The following is a 5872-nucleotide window of genomic DNA, read 5'->3' as shown; positions in this document are numbered from 1 at the left end:
CGGATTTCTGTAGAGGATGTGGGAGTGACCTCAATATTTGTTATCTTATCACGAGGAACTCCAGCATGCCGACACAACTCTTTAATCAATACCAGGAATGGAAGGGACATCTGTCTCTACTTGGCTCTCATGGACATCTCCTACTTAGGATAAGTCCCATGTCAATGCTCATCTTGGATATGATTGACCCAAGGCAGGCCACCTTGGGATGGTGGAGGATGGACTCATTCTGGGATGGCATGATGGAGCTGCTGATGAATCCGAACTAATACCGTGCAACTACATTCAGGTCCTTCTTCTCAATAGGATCTCCTGCCTCAATCCATATCGGGGTGGTATTAGAAATCAGAGGGGCAAGCCAACCCTTTAAGTCATCCCAGGACTGAGTAGTAGTCATGCCCTTATATGCATGTGTAGACCCTTTATCCTTGTCGAGTATAATATTAATATGATCGCTGCTGCACCCTACTTCCTTCCCTTAGACCATGAGAGACCTAACCAGTCTGAAGGTACTGGCCTTCTTCTTTCCCTTCAGTACCAAGTCACCGTATGCTGTATAGAACTCTCGGACCCATGTAGGAATGTATGGGCCTCAGGGCCTGGTAAAGTGCTTGAACCTATGGTACTTGAGTGTCTCCCTCACCCTGGAGTATCTGCCATCTAGGTTCTCTATGGATAACAACTTCTCTTCTAGAATCGTTCTCAGTTTCGCGGCTTTTAATCTGTTGAGTAGCCAGGAAGGAGAAACATGTATTTGTGGTACTGGGACCACAGTTGGTGCCGAAGCTGGCATTGTATCTGCTGTAGGAGGGGTGGCCGCTGGAGCTCTTGATGAGTCTGGACGAGAATTGGCACGGATCTCTGCTCACTTGGACTATAGAGACTGGTCATCATCCACCTCAGAGAATGCAGCCTGGGAGTCAAATGACTCTCCCTCACTTTCAGAGTTGTGCTCCGGAACCTCAGACATGGGCATCTTGCCCTTCCCCTACCTCCCTTAGTAGGTGTTGTCTTTCCCTTTTTTGGGGGATTTGTTGCCCCTTCATTGATCACTATGCCCCGTGCTCTTTTACGGGGCGGCATGTCGAGGTTAGTTCTAGACATATCTGTAAAAAATTGTATAAGGTTAGGAACAATTCAAGAAAAATTACAGAAAAATAGTTACTAACAGACTCGCCGAACCGAATCACTTTGGCAAGCCAGATCGGGCTCGTCGAAAGGATTGGCTGAAAATTCCCAAAAAAATTGGCATATCGGCGATGTGAGAGACCTTTCTGTGAATCGCCGACAACATTCGGCGAGCAAAGACAAGCCTGCCAAAAGTTACAGCGCATTTTTGGGATCAGGGGCGCAGAAAGGGCGATCAAAGAAGACTTTTGCTGAGTGCACTCAACTAACACAGGTGTAACGACCCGTAAAATTAATAGGATAAACTAGAGCCTAACTAGTGTGCGTTTGAGTTATTGAGAGGTTATGAGTTGTAGAATGATGTCCTGAGCTATGGTTGAGGAGTTTAGGGGTTAAACGTCAAGGTACGACCTCCCAAACACCAACCAAGGGTCCTTGAGGGGGACCCTAAAGCCTAACCCCAAGGCTGCCTAGAAACAGAAAATTGTCAAAAATGTGATTACCTACGAAAGGGGACCTACGATCAACGCCCCGTGGATGGCCTCTGTAGGTCAAGGTCCTCCTTGGTGACCCTAAAACTCAATCCACGGACCAGCAGTATGGGGCGTCACCCCACCTACGGTCCGTAGGTAAGGGTCGTAGATCACCACTGCTGAAACCTGCAAAATCTCAGCCAAGGTAAGGTTAATTTGGTAAATTCTTTAATTGGTTAGTTGAGTTAATGGACAGTTATTATTGGTTTATTAAGATATTTTAAGGTTTATAAAAGTATTAAAACACATTTACAACTCATTATTTCAAAACCCAAAATACAAACCTCCCCTCCCCTCCAAAAGTTCTCTCTAGAAACCTCCATTGGAGGTGAAGGATTCAAGCTCTCAAGGTCAAGTCCTCATATTTTTCAAGGAATTTTAGTGGATTTCTTCCATAAAAGGTATGGTAGTCTTCATCCTTCACTTAGTTTCGTTCAAGGAGCCAATTTCAAAGTTGATTTCAAGTCTCCAATGTTTCTGCAAAACCCTACTTTTCAATCTTAGCATGGGTTCGATTCAAAACAGTTTTCAAAGGCTTTTTTGCATTGAATTATGAATGATTTGTGGATTTAAAGATTAATTAAGATGATTTCTTCCTTGAACCCATGTTTTCCCCAAAATTCTTAAGTTGTGAATTGTGATTGGGAATTGATTGATTATGAAAGTATGTTGAATAGTTTATGCTTATATTGATTTATATTATTGAAATTATGTTGTTACTCATACCTAATTGTATTATTTTAATGTGTGTCGGTGAATGTGATCATTGGCCTTGAAAGGCAAGGTATGCAGGTTATTGTATGATTATGATGTGAAGGATATGCATGTGAATTCAATGATAATATGATGATCATGATTATAATATAATGGAGTTGTTTTTGATAGCATATTCTCATGAATGATGATGATAGAATGTGAAGGGTTTCTATAATGTGATGTTAATACATGAATTGGTAGGCTTAGACATCCTTTTCTTGTATAAATAAATGTAATCTTGAATGAAGTATCTTGAATTGGTAGGCTAAGGCATCCTTTTCTTGTATTAATGAATGTAATCTTGAATGAAGTATCTTGAATTGGTTGGCTAAGGCATCCTCTTCTTGTATAATAAATTTGTCTTGACTTAATGAATATGAACCGATAGGCCCATGGCATTCCTTTCATAAATGGCTAATGAATGTGTCTTGACTTGATGAATATGAATTGACAGGCTTATGTCATTCCTTTTATAAATGAACTAATGTAATGACGACTCTTGAATCGATAGGCCAATGGCATTCCTTTCCTAATGAGTCAATGTACCTTGAATCGATAGGCTTATGGCATTCCTTTCATGTGTATAGTAATGTAATGAGGAACCATGAATCGATAGGCTTATGACATTCCTTTCATATGAACTCTAGACCTTTCCTAATAATGAACCATGATTCAATAGGTTTATGGCATTCCTTTCATGTGTAATGATGTGACTTGGGTCGATAGGCAAATGGCATTCCTCTTAAGTACAAAAATGTAATATGAATGAAATACTCTATAGGAATGTAGGCTAAGCACCGAGTGGATATGGTAAGATGGAAACTCTACCAATGTTAGGTTAGGGTTCCAATGAACATCTTCCTATCCCATAACTAGGTGCCCACATAGGTCCTAGCTAGTGGATCCACTTAAGCTAAAATGTACTAGTTCTACCTTAGGCAAGTAGAACACTTTTTTACGGTGTGGGGTTATATGATACCAGATTCCATGATCTAGCTCTTATGGTCTATGTCGGTTAAAATCTTATTCCCATCATGTGAGATGTGCACTTTAGTTACTTAAGAGGTTCTATGAAGTGTGGGTGGTAGTATGGGATGCCATCCATGCATTGCACGAGTATGCTTTGAGAGGGCTATAGTGAGTTCTCTAATGTCTTATGATGATATAAATGAATGTGTCCTTAATGAAGCTAATGAAGAATATTGACTTAAGTGTCTAATGTGATGATTCATGCTATACTTGGGTTGTATTATGAGTTACTTCCTTGTCATGACTTATGGAGTATGAATGTGCCTTGTCTATGGTGACTTCAAAGGAGTACTTAGTGTGAGTAGTAGTATGGGATGCTACTTGCACATTGCACAACTTAGGGTTACCTTAGGTGATGGTCCTAGTGTAATGATATGACTTATGAAATGTTTATGTCTCTTATGTATGAGCATTGTCTAATGATGGAAAAGAGGAATGGTAAGTTCACTTTTGGTGACCTTAATGTGGTAATTTAGTGTGCATGGTGTTATGGGACGCTATTCATACATTGCACAAAGTGTGGCTTGAGGTTACTTGAGGAGAAAGCTTAATGTGATGAAATGTCTTATTTGGTTGATTATGTTCTAATGTGAAGAAATGACTTGTATGTTGGTTATGTTTGAATATTATGCCTCTTATAAATATGTTCACGAGGTTTTATCAAAATGGCATAAAAGCATGACTTTCAAATAAAATGTCCGTTTTAAGTATGGTTTTTGCATGGCAATCATACGTAGTACTTAATTGTGCTAACCCATATTTCTCTTATTTTACTGCAGGTGTAGGTTCGGGCAAGTGAGTAGCTTTCTCTCTAGTTGAAGCTTGGATTTGAGATTCTCCAAGACTAAGTGGTATGTCCTCATAGATCGAGGACAAGTATTGAAGTTTCATTTCTTGCACGTAATCGACATATGTTAGACTTTCGATTGTAAAGGGCAGTGACCGTACTTTTGTTTCGAGATATTGTTTTAGATGGCCATGTGAGACAATATACTTCCATTGTTTCAAATGTTTTAAATGAAGTTATGGATTGTATGGATTTAAATGAGTTTTAATTCCGTACCATTTTCCTTATATCGAATGTTATGTATGCTATGAGGCTTATATAAGACTTTTCGGAGTCTTGTATGCCGTGTCGCATCTAGGGGGTAGTCCTGGGTCATGATATCAGGCTTCTCGCCGAAAGTTACAAAACCAAAGCTTAACATTAGTATGAAATTAAAGGCGATGAAGGAGAGTTCGGCAAACCGCCGAGTGGTTCGGCGAGCTCGACCCAGCTCGCCAAACTGCCTAACGTGCCTAATTTCTACCCAAACATCCAAAATCAACCCCGCAGCCCCCGAAAACAAAAGAAAACCATACATTAACAAAATTAGACTCATACTGTCACGCCCCAAACTCAAGGGGCGCAACTGAATCCTAAAGCCAAAACTCAGGCCCGAGCCGACTCTGCTGAACCATTTGCTACTAGCGCATGGCAGTCACATGCAATTAAGAAAACAAACAAGTATATCTCGACTTAAAACTAAGCCCTCGGCCGGCAAGGCCCCTGTTAATAGATCTACAAAAGAACCAGCTACTCCCAAGAGCTCATATAAAGAAATATCCAACTAGCACAGAAGTCCTGATTGGGCCGTCGAGGCCACTATGATATCTATACCAAACTAAAAACAGGTAAATATCAGTACAATACATCAAACAGCTCACAAGCTTCAGCAAACCAACAACATAGGCCATCATGGCCATAACGTAGCTATAAACCCCACACACTAGTCTGCAAGCCTCTAAGAGTAGTAAAGATTGGTGGGACAGGGCCCCAGCCTACCCATGATAATATATACAACAAAAGGTAACAAACCTCCCAACTCTGGCAGCTCCGGAGGAAAGGGGCTGACCAATCGAATAAAAGTCAATCCTGTTGATATGGAGATCTACTCTGTCATCTGTCAGGACCTGCATGCATGAATGCAGCGCCCCCAAGGCAATGGGGCGTCAGTACAAAATTATGTACAAAGTATGAAAGGAAATAGACTATGATGAGGTATCCTGATATACCAGAATAATCTGATAAATAAATTAAGGATAAGATAATTGTACTGACCTGCTTCTAAATCTAAATTTATCAAAAATAATAAAACAACAACCTAACCAAGCCCTCATAAGCTCGGTAGGTACAAACAGCACACAAGACCACCTACTCAGGCCCCCATAAGCCCGAAAGGTGCCAATCAGCCTGTATACCCCTATCGGTAGTCCCCTAGCCCCGCAGGCAGTCACATAGCCCTCTTAGGCATCAACATATCTTATAGACAACTCATAGCCCTCTTAGACAACAACATGGCCCTGTAGGAAGCACATAACCTTCTTAGGCGTCAATATATATCCATGTAGGCAACTCATAGCCCTTCTAAGCATCAATATAGCCC

This window comes from Solanum stenotomum, chromosome 1 (assembly GCF_019186545.1).
Source record: "Solanum stenotomum isolate F172 chromosome 1, ASM1918654v1, whole genome shotgun sequence".
In the NCBI taxonomy this organism is placed as follows: domain Eukaryota; kingdom Viridiplantae; phylum Streptophyta; class Magnoliopsida; order Solanales; family Solanaceae; genus Solanum; species Solanum stenotomum.
This window is presented reverse-complemented; position numbering follows the sequence as displayed.